The 23,843-nt window shown below is 46.0% G+C and overlaps 1 long non-coding RNA gene across 11 annotated transcripts in view; it reads right to left on the bottom strand.

The window, feature by feature from the left end:
- The window catches only part of LOC309515570, a 109,665-nt gene that overhangs the window by 26,939 nt on the left and 58,883 nt on the right, over positions 1 to 23,843 (bottom strand). The window contains exon 4 of one of the 11 annotated variants that reach the window (XR_014212508.1): positions 19,537 to 19,732. The exons of 9 other annotated variants lie outside the window; for them this stretch is intronic. This is a non-coding gene — a long non-coding RNA (uncharacterized lncRNA). Of the gene's footprint in view, positions 1 to 19,536; positions 19,733 to 21,016; positions 21,469 to 23,843 lie in introns of those variants that run through there. One more of the 11 variants, XR_014212509.1, reaches the window with a different exon arrangement.

Genomic DNA, 23,843 nt, shown 5'->3' with positions numbered 1-23,843 from the left:
AAATCCAAAATAATTATTGCTATTAATCCTTAACTGGTATGATGAATTCCTCTTATAGAGGCGATCTGTAACAGCCTGAAACAGCTCCCTGTACAAGCATCTTGTGGTGAACTGTCACTGGATCAGTTAACTGCCAGGATTAGTTAATACAGTGGTACCTCGGGATGCGAACGGGATCCGTTCCGGAGCCCCGTTCACATCCAGAAGCAAACGTAACAAGCGACGGCATGTCTGTGCACGCATGCGTCGCTTTTCACCACTTCTGTGCATGACATCATTTTGAGCATCTGCGCATGCGGCGAAACCCAGAAGCAACGCACCCCGTTACTTCCGGGTTGCCGCGGAGCGCAACTCGAACGCGCTCAACATGAAGCATATTCAACCCGAGGTATGACTGTAGTTAAGCCAAGAGTGACCTGAAGTTTGCTTAGTTGAAATAAGTAATAGTGTATCAATAATGACCTGAGACCATGCCTGGCAACTTTGAAACCTCTCATTGGCTTAGTCACTGGCAAAATGCAAGCTTAGCCATCCCACTGATATTCAGACTTTGTTATTTCTAACCCTGCTTGCGTAACCACATTTCTCCAGAAGAATTTTTCCAGCTTAGGATGCAATATCCTGCAATCAGATGGTGAGTGTGCTTTCATTCCCATAAACAAGACCGCAAATAAGTTTTTTTTAAAAAAGTACAATAACATTTCAACTAATTCCACATTAATAAAGGTGTTAAGTATATTCTTGCTTGGATGCCTCAAGGTTATAAAATAGGCAAACTTCCTGTTAAAATGCATGAAACTGCTGGCTCCTGAAGACCTAGGGTCCAAAACTCAAGGGACAACAGGATAGTGGGGTCACCACTCTAAATGAATTTGAACTTGTGGGTCGCCATAGCAAAAAAGTTGGGAACCAATTGTGCCTGTTTCACTCCTCCATACTATCACCAGGGAGAAAGAAATCATGCTTCCTGGTTTATGTTGAACCAAAGACTATGGTTTGTTTCACCCCCACGCTAAGCACAATTTGCAGCTAAGGTTTGTTCTTGGCTTACTGATTGTGATTTGGTTGGAGGGGCATAAACTACGATCCCTGGTTCGGGACTAATGCCAAGTCAGGGACCGTGGTTTTCTCCCCAGCAGTAACAAGGAGCAGTAAAGCAGCTGTGATTCTCAGGCCTGGCAAATCCATTAACTATGGTTTGCCCGTGAGAAGGAAACTGACCCTCAACCTCCCCTGCCTGAAAGCCTTCAGGAGGAAACCCCAAGGAAAATTCCATACCTGTTGCCTTGCGGGACATATTGGGGAGAAGAAAAGGCTAAGGAGGAAAACCCTACACAAATCCAGAATGGAGTTCCTAAGACGGTTGGGTGGCACCTTGTACGTCTCATTTGGGCAACTCCTGCCGCCAAACTGGTGTCAAACGTATTGCTCTGCTTTCCTTGGGACCATATCAATGAGGCCAAAGTCTTGTCACACCTGGGCAGCCCAGGACTTCCATGCACACTGCCCAAGCTTGCACCCCAGGGAGGTCACTTCGGTGCTGCAAACATGGGAGGCAGCAATTATGAGTTGCCGGTCTCTGCGGCCACAGCAGACACCATGGTTCTCTAGCAGTGTGACCTCACTCCTAGAGGCACACTCACGAGACAGACAGATGCCAACATAGGAGCCAACTCCTAGAGGCTGAGCCCCCCCCCCCCAATATTTTATTGGATGCCAACAACCTGTGGAAGCTAAGCATGCTCCATATAAGCACCCCCCAATGTAAACTTTCTTCATTTAATAAAAGAAAATGATTTTGTCTCTATGGTTTCAAAATCTAAAAGAAAGAAAAAAGAAAGAAAGAGAGGGAGGGAGGGAGGAAGGGAGGGAGGGAATGCATGCTGTCTCATTTATGTCATGTTTAAATCCCGCCTTTCTCTCATGGAGCTCAAGGTGGCAGCCAGAGGAGTCCCCAGCCGGGCTGCCAGCTGGGCACTGATCATACCCAGATCTGCTTAGCTTCAGCAGGTATGTGGCTCCATATGCTGTTCAAACCTGGGCTCTGAGATCACGGATCGACAACTTATAATAATATATATATATATCCCACCCATCTGGCTGGGTTTTCCCAACTACTCTGGGCTTACAACATATATAAAAACACAACAAAACATCAAATATTAAAAATATCCTATACAAGCAATAAACAAACAAACAAACAAACAAACATAAATAAACAATAAACAGTTTACAGTTATACCCAAATTAAAATAACCACCAGCTCCAACATCTAACCAACACCAACCAGACAAAAAACAGAGGTACCAAAATTAGAACCATTTAAAACATTTTAAAACATTTTAGCCAGTTGCCGCAAACCAAGAGTTGCTCCAGCAATGTCTCAGTGGCCTCCCAGGAGCCTCTTTTAGCTGTTCAGGGTGAGTCTGGATCCCGCCCCTTAGGCCAGGTGGAAATGAGTCTTGCAGCAGGGAGCGGCCTTCCTGCCCGCACTCATGGCAGCAGCATATGGTATACTATGCAAGATGTAGCCTGTCTATCACTGTTTTAAGACATGGCACCTGATATGATATATATGAGGCAGTATGGTGTAGTGATGAGAGCACTGGACTAGGACTGCAGAGACCTAACTTCAAATTCTTGGGCCAGTCACTATTTCTCAGCCTTACCTACCTCTCACGGTTGTTTTGAGAATAAATTGGAGAAGAAGATAACTATGCATTGCAGGCTGGAGTTCCTTAGAGGATATGAATTCAATAGAGAAAGAGTAAACTTCATCTCAGAATATTGTGTACCTTGCCTGTTTTCCTCCCCCCATAAGCCCACTTACTCTCCTTTCTCTATCAATTCACTTTTGTAGTTTGTAAAGGTAAAGGGACCCCTGACCATTAGGTCCAGTAATGACCGACTCTGGGGCTGCAGCGCTCATCTCGCTTTATTGGCCGAGGGAGCCGGCATACAGCTTCCGGGTCATGTGGCCAGCATGACTAAGCAGCTTCTGGTGAACCAGAGCAGCGCACGGAAATGTCGCTTACCTTCCCGCCAGAGTAGTACCTATTTATCTACTTGCACTTTGACGTGCTTTGAAACTGCTAGGTTGGCAGGAGCAGGGACCGAGCAACGGGAGCTCACCCCGTCGCGGGGATTTGAACCACCAACCTTCTGATCGGCAAGTCCTAGGCTCTGTGGTTTAAACCACAGTGCCACCCGCGTCCCGGGTTTGTAGTCACATTAAATTGCTTGCTTTTCACCTAGGTGAATATGAAGCACCTCAGTGTGCTTATTTTTTTTAAAAAAAGCAGGGCTTTTTTCAGCCGGAATGCACAGGAACTCCATTCCAGCACCTCTCAGGTGGGCGCCATTGCTATTATAAGAGAACAAGGGAGGCGTTCATGGTGAGTTCCGGCACCTCTTTTTCTAGAAAAATAGCCCTGTATATAGAAAATAGGAAAACAGACACATATTGTTATTTTGCAAAGCTAGGAGCACCATGCAGCCTGCTGCTCAACGGCTCATGGGGGTTTATAGGCGTTGTAATGGATTTACAAATGGCACCATAAAAGCCTGTGAAGAAATAACACGTGAGGAAGTTGTTCGGTTTGGGTCTCGTCTTTCTGATCCAGCCCCACATGCCCTCCAGTGTGCATGCCCAGTGTGCCGGGACGACAGTGTGAACATGAGACAGTGTGAACGTTAGAACTCCCGCGCTCATAAGAAATCCCTGACTCACTCTGTTGTGTGTTGCATGCAATAGGCTTCAGGAGAGAGAACTCTATGCTCAGAAGTCTTTTTGTGTAAGCTAATTGCAGCAACATCTTCATTCCCCTGCCGCTTCTACTCCACGCTGACATTGTCATCTGTGGCTATGTCAGCAGTTTCCCCCCTCCCTCCTCCCCACTGACATTTCCTTTCCGGTTGAAGAACAGATGCGCGATCAGATGGCATCGAGTGGCGCTTTTACCTCTTCGCGGCACTATTGACTCATCACACAGAACGGGGTTCATTAAAAACCATTGTTTCATCCCTTCCTCTAACCACAGGGAGACAAGCAGGAAGGCTGCGTTGTTGTTTGAAATACAACCACGTTGGTGTGTGGATGCAATTGCACTTTTTGTTTCTTTACCTTGGCATGGAAGCTGCTGCAGGGGGCAGGGAATTATGTCATGTGGATCACCACAGGTCAAAATTCTATTCATTCATTCATTCATTCATTCATTTTTTAAAAAGAAGAATGCAACTTTAACCCACTACATGGGAATAATGGAGCCTTAAAGCAAAATCCTATGCATGTTTACTTTGAAGTTAAGTTCTACCGACTTGCTCCATGGAAAGATTATGCCCAGGATTGCTGCCCTCAGTGCTGGAGCTTGCTCAGTTGGGCTTCTTAAATCAGGTTCCACCATCTGTTTTGAAATTGCTGGTGCAGGGCTTTCAGCGAACAGAGGAAGAGATCAGCGGGAGATGGGCAACAGGAGGCTTATGTCGGAGTCCCTGCTGAAATCTGGCTCCCTAATATGTAAACAGGGTGTTGGTTACTGAGGCTCCCCAAGTTTTAACAGTGAACCAGTGCAAAACTCTGTAGAGGAATGCTTTGTGTTGCTACTGGCCTGATATTCACGATGGCACATCAAGTTCAGCCATAGCGTGAATTAGTTCGCGGGGGCTAAAGCAATGCAGGTATAAAAATCTGAGTACAAAATGTCGCAAAAGAGGCCAATCAATGGCAAGCAGATTCATGACATAATGCAATTAACAATAGATTAAACAGAAAAACAACAGAGCCAAAATTGTATTGCACTTATTTAAATGTTAAACACAAACTACTAGTATGAATTCATTCTTCATCTGGGCACATTTTGCTCTACTGACAGCTAGACCATATCACCTGGCCTCAAAATAGCTTCGGCTGACTATATTTATCTTTACTGCAACTGCAGAAGGCAATTAAAATTGTCTTCTAATGGGATTTTTCCCTTGGATTTGGCCCAATTTCTTTTCAGCATTCGATGAAGGTGCCTCTTTCTCTTTCTCTCCCCCCCCCTCCGCCATACCATCAATTGTATGTTTTTTTGGACAACCCTAATAGCTTCATTTATAACAGGAATGCTTGAAAACAAAACAAAATGATCCAACAATTTTTAGTGGCAGAATTGTATTATCCAAATAGACCAAAACATTTTGCCTAAGGGTACATACTAATTTTTTTGAGCATGCAGTTCAAGAATCTGAAAGGAGAGTAAAAAACTGGGGAATATAAGGTGGAGGCACAGTGTGGAGTAGGTTCTGCACAGTTGAAATATCTATCTGTGCAAGAGAAGCAAATAATAGTCCATTACCTGTTCGTCCCTCAGTTCATTCTCCAGCAGTGGAATAATCCTGTCATCTTTGAGAGTACAACTATATCACTATCACAACATACTGCTTCTCAAAACCACCTGGGGAAAAAGCTTGAAGAGACCAGCTGCCTAAAGAAAAAAGTCTCACACCCAAAATTTCCACAGGCTGGGTTGGAAACAGAAAATGTATTGTCGTAGATAATCTAGGGGAAGGTTGGCGGTTCTAATCCCCGCAATGGGGTGAGCTTCCGTCGCTCGGTCCCTGCTCCTGCCAACCTAGCAGTTCAAAAGCACAAAGTGCAAGTAGATAAATAGGTACCACTCCGGCGGGAAGGTAAACGGCGTTTCCGTGTGCTGCTCTGGTTCGCCAGAAGCGGCTTAGTCTTGCTGGCCACATGACCCGGAAGCTGTCTGCGGACTAACACCGGCTCCCTCAGCCAATAAAGCAAGATGAGCGCCGCAACCGCATAGTTAGCTGCGACTGGACCTTATGGTCAAGGGTCCCTTTACCTTTACTAGATAATCTAAATGAAAAGCTTTGGAAATTTTTCTGCACCTTCTGCAGAACCTAACATACATGAAGCCATTTCAGGAATGCAAATCCTCCACTGCTTGCTCATTTTAAACTCGAGTGGAATCCTTCCTAGAAGACATTATTGAGCCAATATGAAAAATGGGGTAAGAATGGCAGCATAAGTGGCTTATGGATCACAGCCACTGTCTTATCAGTAAAGTTTTAGACTATAATGTCATAGGCCTGGAAACTTCAGGCATCCTGTAAAAGAAAAACGATCCTGATGTAGTTTTATCTGTCATTTATATTTTCCTGCCTTGGCCAGATGATACTAAAATAATCTGGCTCTTTTTCTGAGTGACAAGGTGGAATCTGCAGGCTGCTTGAGTCACTGCTGTTTTAAGAGAATTCAGATATTCTGAATTTTGGATTTTTTTAAAAAAGTCACTGTTAGTAATAATTCATACCATTTTGTTTCAAACAGCCTTGTCCCATTTGAACCACATCTTCTGTGCCTCATGGATGCCAGCATAAGACATACTCTTCATACTACAATGCCTCTTATCAGATTTCTGGCTATAAACGCATTTCAGTCCATGGGCTGGTTCAGAAATTAAGCCTGGCACCAAACCCATTCTCTCTCTGCCATTTTATACACCTAAAGACTCTTTCTATGAATGTTTATATGGTGGCACCTCTCCTCTCTCCTTTCAAAGGCTTTCAGCTTTACTCTCCATCCATGACCTGACTGCAGTCACACAAATGTCATTGTGATTTTCTCATTATCATCCATTGCTGTCATCGCCATCCACTGTTCCTTCTACAGTTGTGTTCCCCATTTCAATTTTAGCTCCTTTGGAGCAGAGACCTCTTTTTGTGTCCTTTGATGGCCAGTTGTTGAACTGTACATACATGCTCAGCTTATGTGCGACATCATTTGCACATTAACAGCCATGCTTGTTGCTCAGGCTTACGCAGAAGTTTGAAGCCACAAAATTTATACCCCAGTGCGCCGCTATCGGAAAGTAGGGTGCCAGTCAACAGTTCATCAAATATCAAGCAAGCCAAGCCACACATGTAACCTGGGAAGAAATTCCTTCCCATCTCGATTTATTATGAACATGTTTTCAGATGTTACACATGACCCAAAAGCCACCCACTTTTTTGATCCAAAGGAATCTCCTTAATAAGCACACTGTTTCTGCAGTAGTCCATAACCCACGACCCTGAAATTAAGAGTCTCATGCTTTACTGACTGAGCCTTCATTATATATATTTTTTTAGGCACCAGGCAAAAATGTTCCTCTTCAACCAGGCCTTTGGCTGCTTAATATTCTATGCCTTTTAAATGTGTTTTTTTGGGAGGGAGCTATTGTTTTTGTTTTAACTACTTATTTTTGTTTTCATCTGGTGAACCCCCAGAGATCTTTTGATGGAGGGCAGTATATAAATCTAATAAAATAAATAAACTAACTTCATGTTGAAAGGGATGTGCATATGCTAATTGGAAAAACTTGCAAATACCAGATAGGCTTAGGATTTAAATATGTGATGTTAAAGAACAAAATGTTTTAAGTTAAAATGGAAAGGAAGAAAGATGTGACTAAGTTAATTTTATGAGAAAATTGGTTTTGGAAAACTGTTACAATGATATACAATGAAACTCAGCCAGGGGGATTTGAGGAAGTCATTTAACAATGTTACTAAGATTGGATTAAGTACAGTTAAGATAAGATCTATGTTTGTTTGTTTGTTTGTTTTAAATTTTGGAAAATCAATTAAAAAAAATTGGAAAAAAAAGAAAAAAGAAAGGGATGTGCATATGGAGGTGGCTTCTCCATTTAAGTGAATGAGGGAGTCTGCTCATGCGTGAGCAGCATTAAACCCTAGTGCCACTGGGGGGAGGCAATTGCCCCCCCCCGCCCCAGCTAAATCATAAACCTCTGATTCCCAGCCTTTTTTTAAAAAACAAGTTACTAGCATTTGTAAAAGCTGAGATTTGAGGCAACATGAATAGACAATCAACACCCTTCTCATTTTTGGGTGAGAAACTGCTCCCCACTTTTATTTTACTTTCCTCCCCCCCCCCTGAAAAATTCCTGTGGATGCCCATGCCTAGAGCACATGCAGAATCCTAGATGGGAGACGGTGTTTACAGGCAAGGTATCGAGTACTTAGATTCACAGTGCAGCCATGTCCTTAAAATGCAGTTCTGAATCATCCCTGTGCCTCAGGGTGAGCTGAAGACATTATGCCTGCTACAACTCCCTGCCCCAGGTGCTCCGTATCCAAGCTTGGCCATCTTATTTGGCACCTGAGGCAGAAAATTGCACGAGTGCCTCTCCCCCTCCCTGGCAGATGAGTACAATCGTAATAAATTAAATATCTAACCATTTTCTGCCTTTCATGAAGCTCAAAACACTGTACCTTATGGTAGGGCTAGGCCTGTGATAAGTGCATAATATTTACGTATACTTTGTGTGGGGTTTTTTGTTTAATCTGCTCAAGAAAATTGGCTGTTTTTTTTTTAAATTACACTTGAGTTAACAGATGCTGAAGCTATTCCCCCTGTTGATGGTAATGTGGTTAAAGGATCCTCTGGAAGTTCAACCAAATTCATTCTGAAAATAATTTGTACTCCATTAAGCCATTTATTCCCTCACTAGTTACACTGATACACAAACTCTCAGATTATATGAATATCCTCCATGCCCTGAATGTCTATTCAGCCAGACAGAGAGAAGAAAGGGGTGCTGTTTGCCTGCTTGATATGTTTGGCTTAGCTATACTTTAAAAATAAATTTCAAATCCAGGCTTCAACTGCTGCAAGTTGGAATATTTTTGCTTGGCACTGAGCAGGTCTGTTTTCTATTTTTATTTCCTTTTTTTTCCAATTGAGTTACGTTACTAGGCAACGGAAGCATTCTGCTCTATTGGTTAATAGCTATACTGTATTTCACATAATCAGTTGGTATATTTGGGCAAATTGTCTATGGAGTGGGGGGGAAGACAGCACAAATGACTGTCTTTTGGACACCAATTGCTTATAAACTGTGTTACCAGCTGTCTCTACTTAGGGACAGAAAGCACTCGGACGCCATTCAGTTTGCAATTTATAGAGGTTGTCTCTGCTATGAAAGGGGATGACAAATTTCCAAAACAGTATCCTCAGTAAAAGGCAATTTGATCGGTTTAATTTCCGAAAGATACAATTCAGCAAGCACACCAGCCACACTATGTGTTCACAATGGACAAGGTTTTGTTTTGCTGCAGGAAAAACAACAGCCGTATGAAAACAGAGCCACTTTGAATTTATGGCCAAAGTGGGGTGGAATCAATGAATACATACCACATTTCTTTCTTGTTACGTTTATACATCACCTTTCCAATAAGTAAATAAAAAGCCGAAGGTGGCTAAAAACAATAAAACAGAAAGTAAGCAAATAAAAATGTATAATCAGAAAAGAACTGATTAAAATGGAAGAACAGCAGGCCGTTAAAATTATAGGGTGATGTCTTAGTCAAACTCACAGTAGGCCCACTGAACTCAATGGATTTTTTAATCATAGAATCATAGAATTGTAGAGTTGGAAGAGACCCCAATGATCATCTGGTCCAACTCTGTGCAATGCAGGAATGTGTTTGAATGACTTGGTTGGCTGCCACCCTTAGATTAAAAACAAAATGGGAGAGAAAAGCAAAGCAGCTCAGCAGAGCAAACACCTATTTAACTAGAAAGGGTTTTGTCTGCTGCTGGAAAGGCCACCAAGGAGAGATCTAGATGAGCCTCTCTGTGTGCGGAGCTTCAAAGTCTGGGTGCAGCCACCAAAAAGGCCCTTTCTGGAGTTTCCACCAAAGTTGCACAAGATGTTGTGCACCCTGGTGGTTATCACCTCTAGAGGCCATTTCAGTAAAAAGGAAGAACATGGAAACAAAACTGGGTAACATAAAGAAATTCTAGAGAAAGATCAAAACCAACTCAAGCTAGCTATTTTTTTTTAAAGAAATCAAACATTATTTTACGGATTGGCTACAATACCACCAACTAAATGATGTTTTCAAAGCAGATAGGAAAATTGGGTTTGAGACAGAAACATCAAAGTTGGAAAAAGCCTTATTACGAAACAAAAAGAAAATACTATCTAAAATGTACAGATTGCTGCTGGACTGGGAGGTTAAGGATGAAGAGGTCAAAGCAGTGATGATCAAATGGTCAAAGGACTTTGGTTATTCCATCCAGATGGACAACTGGGAAAAATTATGGCAAAAGACTTAAAATTCACAGCTTGCTACACAATAAAGGAAAATTTTATGAAAATGCTATATAGATGGTACATGACCCCCAGCAAATTGGCCAAAATATATAAAACAAACTCAAATGCATGCTGGAGGTGTAAGCAAATGGAAGGAACAATGTACCATATGTGGTGGGGTTGTGACAAAATTAAAAAGAAATGGGATATTGTCTGTCAGGGAACTGACATCAGAGGAAAGGGAGTTGGTAGGGCTCCCAGAGACTGGGAGAGAGTCAGCAGCCAAAGCAGGGACCAGTAGGGGGAGCGAGGGGTCTCTGGAGGAGGATCTCAGTAATGCTGAGAGAGACGCAGCAGCCCAGGCAGGAAACAGCAGGGGAGAGAAAGGGGTGAGAGACACATCCAGCGAAAATAGCGGGGAGGTGTCAGAAGCAACTGCAGGGAGACCCATGCTTCGCCGGAAGCTGCCACGTCGTGAGTCCAGGAGACGCGTTTCCGTTAAGGAACTTCTTTGCTGGAAGCGCTTCCGCAGGCAGCCACTGTCAGACTCTACTAGTGACTAGAGCAGACATGTCTGAGGAGCTCTGTCACACACAGAGGTTTGTGGGGCCGCACAAACTCTGAAGGGGCACAATTTTAAGCACAAGCAGCTAATCATCCCCTGACAGCAGTCTGACAGTCTTTGTACGCTGCCTGTGCAGGAGAAAGCATCATGAGCAACCCAGCCGGAACCGGAGAGGCAGGGGTTGGAGCTGGTCCAAGCTTGGAAGAAAGGTATCAAGCTCTGGAGGTCCAACTTGCGCTGCAGACGGCGAGGCTCGAGGAGAGAAGGGCTCAGGATGCTGACAAAAAGGGGAGAACCACTCAGTTCCCCAGAAAGGTACCAGGATTGGTGCAGAAGTTTGGGGGGGACCCCAAGGATTACCATGCCTTTAGGACCGAGATGCAATATGCCCTGAATGTGCAGTTTGATGAGTTCCCTGATGAGGAATCGCGAGTTGCTTTCGTAATTGGGCATCTTGAGAAGGGGGCGCGGGACTGGGTTCGACCCCTGATGGCAACGCACAACGATATCCTAAAGGACACTATGAAGTTCTTTCGTGCAATGGATATCATGTTTTCCAGCGATATTGAGGAAGGGGTGGTGCGCAGACAGCTAATGGCTTGCAAGCAGGGAAGCAGATCTGTCCGTGAGTACTGGACTGAATTTACCATGCTGATTCACAGATTGGGGTGGGATTTATCGGCAGCACCCATTCAGATGCTATTTGAAGAAGGTCTTTCTTCGGCTGTGAAAGACGAGCTGTCCAGGAGCCCCAGGGCGGTGTCTATGGATCAGCTGACCAAATCTGCGCTGACCATTGGAGCGCGCCAGGAGGCAAGAGCCTTGGAGAGGCGGGAAGGGAGAGGGGAACGTTGGAAGGAGTTACGCATTCCAGACATTCCTGAGCCAGCTTTCCCGCCGGCAGAGCCGATGGAAATCGGAACAGCCCGCGCGCGCGCAGTTTCAAAGCCCAGTGAGGGGGCGAAGAAGGAGGGAAAGGGAGCCCGGAAATGCTATCTCTGCCAACAGCCAGGCCACTTTGCCAGAGTCTGCCCCCAGAGGAAGGAATGGCAAGGGATGGTGGGAGCAGTTGAGGGGGGAGAGCAGGGAGAAACGGAGCAGGTAAAAGCCAACGCCTGGTTGCCACCGTCAGGGCACTGCAGCCAGGCCAAAGAGCAGTAAAAGTGCCCGTGCCAGAAGCTCCTCGACCTGCTCTAGTAATTGAAGTGTCGCTAGAGCTGCAAAATGGACACCCCCTAAAAATAAAGGCGCTGTTGGACTCAGGCAGCTCCTGCAATTTTATGAGCAAGGAGTTTGCTGCTGAACATCAGATACAGACTATCCCTTTAAGCAACCCCCTGCAGGTGACCACGATCGATGGCAGGGAACTGTTGGGAGGAGGAGTTAGCTTGCAGACCGTCCCAATGATAATGAGGGTGGCAAGGCACACAGAACTGATAGCGTTTAATGTGGCCACCTTGGGAGGCGCTCCCATTATTTTGGGAATGAGCTGGCTAGCCCTACATGATCCGCTGGTGGGCTGGCATCAAAGAGTGGTTTCCTTCGGTTCAGCACATTGCTTAGAACACTGCAGGGGGGAAAAGGGGTCAGTAGGGGCCCAAGCCACCCTGGCAGGGACTGAAGTAATGGGGAAGGGGAAGGTGCCACCACAGTATGCTGATCTCAGCGACGTGTTCAGCGAGAAGGAAGCTGACCAACTACCCCCGCATAGGCCCTTTGATTGCCAGATCAATTTACTCCCTGGAGCACAGCTTCCTGTAGGCAAGTTGTATGCCATGTCAGACAGGGAAATGCAGGAGTTGCGAGCGTTCATTGACAAGAACCTGAAGAGAGGCTTCATCAGAGAGTCCAAGGCAGCGGGGGGTAGCCCAGTGTTTTTTGTGGATAAAAAAAACACGGACAAGCCGAGACTTGTATGTGATTTTAGGCGGTTAAATGCAGTGACAGAGCCGGCGGCTTTTCCTATGCCCAGGATTGATGATATTTTGACCAGGGTGCGGAAAGGAAAGATTTTTACAAAGCTGGACCTAAGGGGGGCGTACAACCTGATACGTATAAGGAAAGGGGATGAATGGAAGACCACCATGTTCACCCCTTTGGGGGCATTTGAATACCTCGTTATGCCTTTTGGATTACAAACAGGCTCCGCGTGTTTTCAAGCCTTCATGAACCACGTACTGGGGCCTTTGCTCTACAAGAATTGCGTGGCCTTCTTAGATGACGTGTTGGTGTATTCGGAGAATGAGGAGCAACATGTGAGAGACGTCAGAGAAGTGTTGAGCAGGCTGCAAGCCAACAGGCTGTGGGTGAAACTGGAGAAGTGTCAGTTTCATACCAAGGAGGTGGAATTCCTGGGGTACCGCTTGTCAGACAAGGGGTTGGCCATGGACCCCGGCAAGGTTCAAGCGGTGCTGGAATGGAAAACACCCAAGACCAAGAAGGATGTGCAGAGGTTCCTAGGGTTTGGAAACTTTTATCGTAAGTTCATCCGAAACTTCGCCCACCTGACGGCGCCCATCACGGACTGTCTCAGCAGTAAAAAGAAGTTTGTTTGGACGGGGGAGGCGGAGCGAGCGTTTGAGGAACTGAAAAGGGCCTTCGCCTCTGATGAACAACTTCTACATGTGGATTTACAAAAAAAGCTGAGGGTCGAAACAGACGCTTCTGACAGAGCCATAGGGGCGGTGCTTCTTCTGCAGCCGGGGAAGGAGGGGTCAGAGTGGCGACCGTGTGCCTTCTTTTCGCGAAAGCTGAACAAATCTGAGAGGAACTACACGGTGTACGACCGGGAACTTCTTGCGATTCATGAGGCCTTCCGGAGATGGAGGCACCTGCTAATTGGTGCACAACAGAAGGTGCAAGTGTGCACGGACCATAAGAATCTAGAGTATTGGAGAACTGCGCGAGTGCTCAACCAACGGCAGTTGAGATGGGCCCAGGAGTTCTCCAAATTTAACTTTGAGATTTGTTACGTGCCAGGCCCAGAGAACGTTAGGGCGGACGCTCTCTCACGCAAACCTGAATATTTGGAGGGAGAGGGTGCACCCGAAGAGACCCATGTCATTCCCGAGGACCGCTGGGTGTGTGGGGCGGCATTGGTGGGGCAAAGGGAACTGGTAGAGGGAACGGTGCAGGATGAATATGCCCAGGACAAACTCAGGGGTCTCAGGAGGGAGGGAGACAAACCCGGGGGTTTTGAGGAGAGAAACGGGGCGTTGTACTACAAGGGAGCGTTATACATACCTGAAGGGGAATTGAGGGAAAAGGTACTCAAGCAACTGCACGATAGCCCCACAGCAGGGCATTTTGGGCAACACAAAACCATGTGGCTGGTTACCAGGGAATTCTGGTGGCCCAAGGTCAGGGAAGATGTGCGGGAGTATGTGAGAGGGTGTGACCAATGCCAACGAGCCAAGGGGGAGAGGCGGGCACCGGCAGGTTTATTAGAACCACTACCCACGCCGGAAAGGCCATGGGAGGCAGTGGCAATAGATTTCATGACTGATCTGCCCAGGTCCAAAGGGAAAACAGCCATCATGGTTGTGGTAGACCTGTTAACCAAGATGGCCCACTTTATAGCCTGCTCACATGCGGTCACAGCGGAAGAAACCGCTAAATTGTTTGTGGAAAATGTGTTTAGGCTGCATGGCGCCCCCTTGAGGGTGGTTTCTGACCGAGGGAAACAATTTACTTCCAGGTTCTGGAGGAAGCTCATGAGCTTATTGCATGTAGAGGTGAATTTCTCAACTGCCCGTCATCCAGAAACCAACGGGCAGGCGGAAAGAGCTAATGGTGTCCTCCAGCAATATTTGAGGTGTTATGTGAATGACAGAGAGAATGATTGGGTGGAGAAGCTGGCGTTGGCAGAATTTGCCTACAACAATGCAGAGAACGTGTCCACGGGGATGAGCCCCTTTTTGGCTAATCACGGGTGTCATCCCCGAGCCTTCCCAGGGGGGGAAGGGGAGAACTGGAGCGTTCCAGCCGCAGAACAGTTCGTTGAAGAAATGGAAGCGATCCATCGCCAGCTCCAACTTAATTTAAACAGGGCGAAGGAGGAATATAAGAGGCAGGCAGACAAAACCAGAAGGGAAGGGGAAAGCATTAGGGTGGGGGACCAGGTGTGGCTGTCCACCCAAGGGTTACCATTCAAAGGAGGTTGTAAGAAGTTAAGACCCAAAAGGCTGGGCCCATTTGAAGTCACGCAGCAGGTCAACCCAGTGGCTTTCAGACTCCGGTTACCGAACCACATGAAGTTGCACCCAGTGTTCCACAGGTCGTTGCTGTCACCGTATAAAGGGGACAGAGAGGGGAGGGTCAATAGGGGACCAGCTATGGAGGAAAAAGAACACAGCTACCATGTAGCGGAGATTCTCGATTCCAGGTGGAAGGGAGAGCAAGTAGAGTATTTGGTAATGTGGGAAGGGGAGCCGGAGTCGGAAAACACCTGGGTCAGGGCAGAGGATGTAGATGACGAGGTTTTGATAGAAACTTTTCATCAGAGATTCCCTCGTAAACCCCAGCCAGTGGCGAGGTTCCGGAGGGAATACTTCGCCACCACCGACGAAGAAGAAGAGTTGGAGGGGTTCTCTGATTCCGAGGTGGAGGAGGATTCAGCGAGTCGGAACGAAGACCGATGGAGGGAAATGTTCGAGACGTCTGAAGATGAAGAGGATTCTTTTCGGGGTTTCAGCTCCTCACCGCCCAGAGGAGAGAGTAGGGGCGGGGGAGAAGGGGGCCCTGGAGGGGAGGTGGATGTCAGGGAACTGACATCAGAGGAAAGGGAGTTGGTAGGGCTCCCAGAGACTGGGAGAGAGTCAGCAGCCAAAGCAGGGACCAGTAGGGGGAGCGAGGGGTCTCTGGAGGAGGATCTCAGTAATGCTGAGAGAGACGCAGCAGCCCAGGCAGGAAACAGCAGGGGAGAGAAAGGGGTGAGAGACACATCCAGCGAAAATAGCGGGGAGGTGTCAGAAGCAACTGCAGGGAGACCCATGCTTCGCCGGAAGCTGCCACGTCGTGAGTCCAGGAGACGCGTTTCCGTTAAGGAACTTCTTTGCTGGAAGCGCTTCCGCAGGCAGCCACTGTCAGACTCTACTAGTGACTAGAGCAGACATGTCTGAGGAGCTCTGTCACACACAGAGGTTTGTGGGGCCGCACAAACTCTGAAGGGGCACAATTTTAAGCACAAGCAGCTAATCATCCCCTGACATTGTCTATGATGATTTTTTAAAAAAATATTTAGACAAATATTTGTGAAGAAGCCAGAAGCCTTTCTTCTGGGTATTCTGACAATTGATATCTCAAATTAATAAAAGGAGGGTGTTCCTATATGCTACAATGTAGCAAGAATACTGATCGCTAAAAATTGGAAAGGGGATAGGTCACCCATGAAGGAAGAATGGCAAAGAATATTTTAGAAAGACAACTTTCCATTTTACCACAAGCAGAACATACCCTCTGCTCTGATCACTTCTCTCCCCGCATTTCCCAAACACCTTTTTATCCCCCTGTTTCCTCTCCTTAGCACAGATTCATCTTCACAGTCAAATTAGCCCATGCATACAAAAAGGAACATGATCCCTTGTTTTAGACTTCTACCATTCCTCAGTGAATTAGAGAGCTTAGATTTTAAACCTTTTTAAAGTTAGGTATACAAATAGCTGTGGAAATTAGCAAAATGTTTTCATTTAAAAGCAATGAATATCAAGCATTAAAAGAACCCCACTATGTTTGCAAATAAGCTTTTCTAGATATTCCCAGAAAGGGCTCTAATACTATAAAGTCCTATTCAGTTGGGGAAGAGTCTAATATAACCTGGGGACCCACCCAACCCAGCACATGCTGTTGTGACTCACGGACGAATGCTTCTTCCTGTTGCTATGATGCGCAGTGACATCTCAGGTTGGCTCAGGTTCAGCAGGAAGAAGCCATGTCTGGCTGGCTGGCTAGCACTGTGACTGGAACAGGGTGGTGCAACTTTCCCCATCCTGATCTCCCCTATATAATGTTTGGGAAGACTGTGGAGTATAGGTCAGTGCCAGCGGGGGAAATAATTTGGTACGCTTTTATCGAAGTGACATAATCTATGCAAACTGGTCCAACACAGCAGCTGATTCAAGACAGCATTTTGTTACGAAGCTCAACAGAACCAAGGCAATGTGAATTGTCCACGAGTGAATGTCCCTTGCTCTTTTTCAATGTGGCCTCATGTGATAAAACATCAAGTGTGCGAGTTACCTGAAATCTGGCGGACTTAAATCTTTTGCCGGACACTGTAAGGACTAATTCGTTATTCTCTGCGGATGTGATATTTATACTTCCCCACAGGGCTGTTTATCTGGGCTCATGGCAATATTTCAAAATACATGTTACTTTGGTAGATCTTAAATGAATAATTCATTGGCAATTAATCCTCTGAATATTCATCTGTGCTATGAATCAGTTTTGTGAATTATTCCCATGTTTATGAGCCATTCATAGTCCAGATTCTGGAAATATTATTTTCTTCTAATTACATATAGAAAAGAAACAACATATATATATTACAAAAAATCACTTCCTGCATCTGTCTTTTGAAAATATTTGATTCACGGAAAAGTCACAAATGGATTTGGAATATCAAGTTCTTCTGATTTCTCTGGAGGCTGCTGATTTGATTAATTTTGGGATGTTTAAAAGCGAAAACTATTAAAATCAAAACACCATGGGTCATCACAGCACTCTCACTGTAAATCAGTGCAGCTTAACTGATTTAACTGGAACTATTTTTTTAAAAAAACAGGATTATTCAATATAACATATTCAGAAGCATATGTTTTCCAACTACAGAAGAAAAATTCAAACCAGGGAATTGATGGGATTATTTCTTTACACAGCTAATGTGAAGGAATTTATCCAACCACAGATTCCATTTGCTTAGCTTGGGCTCCAACCCCAGTTAACTGTACATTGTATTTTGAAGCAGCACCAGGCTATCATTGCAAAATGGGTGGGGCAGTGATTGGTGTGCAACATGTGTTGGTATGCATAGCCCATACCTCTTAGATGTGCAAAAATATGAAGTTTATTATTAAAAATAAGCAACTGACTTTTTTCTTTCCCCCTTTATTTGGCCAAGGTAGAGGCTGAAATATCTTAAGCAGGTTTTCCGGAACTGTGCCTTCACCTACTTAAATTACTACCCACACCATCATTTTCTTTTAATATTATACAGGTCACCTCTATGTGTGCAACACAATCTCCTTTTAACCGTCATTGTTTAGGAAGGATCCAAAGAGCGTCTTGCATGAGCAGAAGGCCCTTCTGCATGCAGGGGGTGGGTGGGTGTCGCAGGTTTCCAATTCCTTCTCCCAAACCAGCACCCCTTACACCACAGCCCCCATTTACGAAACTGTGTTCTAGAGCAGTGTTTCCCAACCTTTTTTGGGCAAAGGCACACTTGTTTCATGAAAAAAATCTCAAGGCACACCACCATTACAGCCCCGTGACGTCAGCACGCAGCGTCACGCCGGGAGGGACATGAATTGCTAGCAAATTACATAATCACCTCCTTGAGGGCTGGCTCATCTTCTCCGAAGGCAGAACCCCATTAATTAACAGCACAGACTCACACCATAGCCAAGACGAGGGGGGGAAACCTCAGTCATGCACAGTCATGCACATGTGGGGGCTAAATGAGGACGAAGACCGGGCAGAGAGCAGGGTTCAAATCACCCCACCTGGCCAGGACAATCCCTGGGTGCTCCCTTGGGCCACTCGCCTGACCCACCTCGCAGGGCTGTTGTTGCGAGGATAACACGGGGAGAACCACGCGCGCCCCCGGGAGCTCCTTGGAGGAGAAAGCGGGCGATGAATGCAATGCACGAAATATATGAGAGGCGACCAGGTTTTGCAGGTGAGGGGCCCCCGCCAGCCTCCGCTTCCAACACCCGGCGCAACGACGCCGAAGTTTCCCCCGGGCTCGGCTCGGGGAGCAGCGCTGCTCCCCCCCGGCTCCCCTTCGCCCTCCCGGCTCTCTCTGCCGCCCACTGGGGACCCCCCCTCACCTGCCAAGTCCGGAGTGCCGGTGGAAGTTGCATGCATGCATGCAGGGTGCCGCGTTGCCATTGCATTGCACTGCACTCCATGCAACGCCTGCACGCATGCATTGCCTTGCACGCCCGCCAAGGGGTCTCCCCGCGGTCCGATGCGTCCCCTCCGGCGCGGATGCAGCATTGCAAAAATACCCCCCCCCGACGCAGCCCTACCTGGGGGGCAGCCTCCGCCGCTCCGCCTCCGCGGGGATCCCCGGGCTCCATCCTGCTGCCCGATCTCCGCGGGGGCGCAGGCAGGCTGCGCGGGGTCTGCGCGGAAGAGCCCCTGCCCGCCCGGCCACCGCCGCTGCGCTCATTCCATGGCCGGGAGAAGAGCGCTTCAAACAAAACGCCCGGCCCGCCAGGCCACGCTGGGAAACGTAGTTTGCGCACCCCGCGCAGGCGCGGAGCCCTAGGGCGAGGGGACTACGGATCCCGGCAGCCCCCGCGCCGGGGGCGGAGGGGGAGAGGCCGGGTGCAGGGATGGAGGGACGGGTGGGCGAGCGAGTGAGTGAGTGGCAGCTGCCAAGCCTTGGCCGAGAGCCAGGAAGGGCCTCCCCGGAGGAGGAGGAGGAGGAAGGCGCAGAGCGGGAGGGAGGGAGGGAACCCCAGGGGTCATCTAGTGACGGCGCCCCAATCGAAAATTTGACTTAAAAAAAAAATCTTTCAAATTTTTTAATTTTCCCCGCGGCACACCAGGCAACATCTCGCGGCACACTAGTGTGCCACGGAACAGTGGTTGGGAAACACTGTTCTAGAGGTTATTCCTCAGAGTTGTGAGGAGTGCCGTAAGAAGAGGGAGCAGAAAAGCCTCCTTGTATGACCAAGACTTCTCTTTTGGAGCAAAGTCATTGCATCTGATTGCTTCTCCATTGCTACTAAGGTCCCATTTCTGGTGTTGACATGATGGAATTGCTTGCCCAATTCTTATTAAAGAATGTTGGATGAATTGGTAATGTTGAACTTTCCCATTTCCATGCAACTTTTAAGCTCTAAAATATAAATGATTTTTTAAAAAAATTAATTGCCGTTTGCCCTCTTTACTTTAACTGAACTTGAACAGAACATTTGCTGCAATGTGGGCTCAGATGTTGCTGTGAAAATTTTCCCCTCACCTCAAATTCACCTTCCCACATCTATAGTATCTACCAACATAACCCCATATTCTGAAACTGATTATATGGAAGACCAGTTCTATGATGTGATGTGTACCATCCCTTTCCTACTTGGCGTTCTTTATAATATTGTATTTTAAGCTGGCCTGGCCTGCTATCATATTTCTATTAGCACATTCCAGAGGGGAGAATTTATTCTCTCATGCAGGTATGAACCCTTGACTTGCACTTATAATAACGCCACAAAGGTTGGAAAAGTAATGTTATTCCTCCCCCGCCCCAAACCATATAAATATCCATACCCAAATAGACACGCACACACACACCTGACAACTGCTGTAAACTGAATAATTTAAAACCGGGGGTGGGGGTGGGGGAAATAGCAACACTGGAGGAAGAAAAATCAGAAATTCAGGAAACTGTACAAGAGGCAGGCTTTGCTATTTTTGCTCATGCTCTTTTCATCTGATTTAGTGTATTTCTTCTGAATAGCAGTATCAATTAAAAACTCACTTAGCACTGGGATTTAGATGAAATTTTCTTTTACTTTCAGAAGAAGAAGAGATAGTAAATTAGACTTAAAAAGCATCAACAAAACCAGCCTAGATCCCAAATATACTGCTTATTTGACAGACTCATATGAAATGTCTGAATTTGACTTGGAAAATAAGTTTTGTTTGTTTGTTTGTTTGTTTGATTGATTGATTGATTGATTGATTGATTTATAGACCACCCTTCATCACAAGATCTCAGAGCATTTCACAAGAAAAAAATATAAGGTAAAAACACAAATAGTTAAAAACAGCAAAATAATAACCCACTCTCCCACAAACACATTTCAAAGGCTATAGAATGTTAATCAGCCAAAGGACAGGTTGAGGAGGAATGTTTTGCCTGGTGCCTAAAGATATATAATGAAGCTATATAATGAAGGTGCCAGATGAACCACCCACAGTGGCCAAGTGGGTGGATTAGGTATGACAAATGTTTGTATGCTTATAACACCATTAACCTTGCCGCGCAAGGTTTCACCAGCCTAAAATGGTTACTTGCACCTCCCATATTCACACAGTGCCCACCTGATGCCCACCACACAGAACAAGTAGGTACATGACCGGAGGACAGAGAAACTAAATAAAATTAACCAGACACCATGACCAAATTTCTCTCAGGACATTGGTTGTTGATTGCTGGTGGCAAAGAAACTGCTTCCCTTCGGATCCCTCTTCGGCCAAACTGTGACTTTGTCGCAGGGAGATTCATTAAGTGCCAAGTGTAAATAAAACCAAATGGTTCAAAATTAGTCTGTGTTTTAGCTCAGAGTTCAGTAACTAGCAAGTTTAAAAACAAAAAAAGCAACTGAAGTTTGCTCCCCAAAGCTTCCTTGAATTTCCCAGTAAAAGTAACTAAGCAAAAAGCTAAGAGCCAATTTTCACAGCCAAAATTTGGATACTCTTGTCCTACAATCATGTATCTGTGGGTAACTGGTTGTCTTGGACTGAGAAGATAATCAAATTAGAGCATCTGAAGATGTTTTTGTCCACGGACATCTGCTGACTGGGTCAGCATTCCCGTTTCCCCCTGTTCCTGTTGGAGAATCTTCTGCAACCATGCTGGTAAGGTAAAGGTAAAGGGACCCCTGACCATTAGGTCCAGTCGTGGCCGACTCTGGGATTGCGGCACTCATCTCGCTTTACTGGCTGAGGGAGCCGGCGTACAGCTTCCGGGTCATGTGGCCAGCATGACAAAGCCACTTCTGGCAAACCAGAGCAGCGCACGGAAACGCCGTTTACTTTCCCGCCGGAGTGGTACCTATTTATCTACTTGAACTTTGACGTGCTTTCGAACTGCTAGGTTGGCAGAAGCAGGGACCGAGCAACGGGAACTCACCCCGTCACGGGGATTCAAACTGCTGACCTTCTGATCGGCAAGTCCTAGGCTCTGTGGTTTAACCCATAGCGCCACCCGCATGCTGGTAAGCAAGTGCAAATGATGACGTATAAGGCAAATCTCTGCTGCAACTCACAAGATGTGGGGCAGCAGCCTCAACCCTTTTCACCTTTCATGCACGTGCCATGTGAAATTAGTGACAGTCCGCTCCAGAAACTGAGGTCTAGACTGTGTGGGCTTCTGTTTTCCGTAGTTATATTTTTATAACATAAACTTCGCCTGGTGCAAAATTCAAATAATGGAGAGGAATTTTGTATAGTTTTACTTGCTCAGAAGGGCTGCTTTGGTATATAACCATGGAAAAATATTCCTTTACTGATGGTAGTTTGAGTGCAACTGCAGCTTTTGCAGGTAGAATCAATAAACAGAAGACCTGTTTATTGTGTATTCATCTAGATTTGTTTGCAGGGAGATTAGATGATGTTGGTTATTTAATGATCACTTATTCTGATGTGTTTGTGGGGATGTTAGACAATGTTGTATCAAAACAGCATTTAATCATATATGGAATTTATACAGTGCTTTAGAGCAGGGATGGGAAACTTTTCCCCACTGTCAATAATGGCACTCCCTGAGAAGGTAATATATTATTGCAATGTGTTCCATGTGGGGCTGCCCTTGAAGATGACCTGGAAACTGCAACTGGTCCAAGATTGAGCTGGAGTTCCAGTTAGAACTCTTATAACCCCTGGTTTGAAAACAGCTGCATTGGTTGCCAGTTCATTTCCTGACCCAGTTCAAGGTGCTCAGCAACTTAGGCCCCAAAGATCTGAGAGACTGAATATTGAACCTTTCGGGTGTCACGAGCAGCAGAGGGCTCTCTCGGTAGTTCCACTGCTCAAAGAAGTTCAGTGTGGCAGCAGCCCAAGAGATGGTCTTCTTTGTGGCAGACCCTAAGTTGCAAAACTCCCTCCCCACATAGATGAGTCTAGCAACTTCTTTTTTTGTAAACCACTTTGATGGGAGTTTTTTTTTTAAAAAAAACCCACAATCAAGTGGTATATACATTTCAATGAAAATAATAATAAATATACAGCTTCCATGGTGTGCTGAAGATGTACCTCTTTACCCTGGGGTCTCTGAGATGCATATTTAGGGGACCCAGCCTGTTCTCGTGATTGCAACTTGTTCCAACCATTTTAACATGGTATCCTAAAATGTTACGACCTGCCCTGGAACCTTAGGGTGAAAGGCAGGTAATAAATAAAACTAATAATAGTAATAACAGCCACATGGAGGCAGTGGCTGGAGCCAATGCCAGCAATGGGTGGGGCAGCTCATCCTCTCTTGTCACTTGCCTCTCTCACTGTCTGCCTGTCTCTGTCACCTCCCCTTCCCATCTTTGCCCACCTGCGTGAAATCAGGCTAAGGGCAACATACGCCCTCACATACTTGTTATTTTATTCATTTATAAACTCATATGCAATATCAAGGCAGTGCACAGCAATATATACAGTGGTACCTCGGGTTATGTATTTAATTCGTTCCGGAGGTCCGTTCTTAACCTGAAACTGTTCTTAACCTGAAGCACCACCAGGAGGCTAATGGGGCCTCCTGCTGCCACCACGCCACCAGAGCACAATTTCTGTTCTCATCCTGAAGCAAAGTTCTTAACGGGAAGAACTATTTCTGGGTTAGTGGAGTCTGTAACCTGAAGCGTATGTAACCCGAAGCGTATGTAACCTGAGGTACCACTGTACAATAAAACATAAAAGTATACAATAGAGCTGGGTGATATATCAATATATTGTCCAACAAATGGTTTGAAGTCCATATCTTGATATTGGTTTCATAATTGTTGACCTGGCTATATATCACGGATCATGGTGTGGGTGTGTGCGCGCACGCTATGCAAAAATCACGATCTGGGGAAAACCATGAAACTGGTGATATATCACGATGTTGAAAACCAGATATCGCCCAGACCTAGTATAGAAACAATATGAAGGCCACCTCAACCTTTCAAATGTTTCTGGACTCCAACTCCCATCTGCCCCAGTCAACATGGATAAAGCTCAGGGAACATGGGAGCTAAGGT

The sequence above is a fragment of the Podarcis vaucheri genome (assembly GCF_965113315.1).
Source record: "Podarcis vaucheri genome assembly, chromosome: 12".
Classification (NCBI taxonomy): domain Eukaryota; kingdom Metazoa; phylum Chordata; class Lepidosauria; order Squamata; family Lacertidae; genus Podarcis; species Podarcis vaucheri.
The sequence above is the reverse complement of the archived record's forward strand: the minus strand, read 5'-3'. Positions and strand labels throughout refer to the sequence as shown.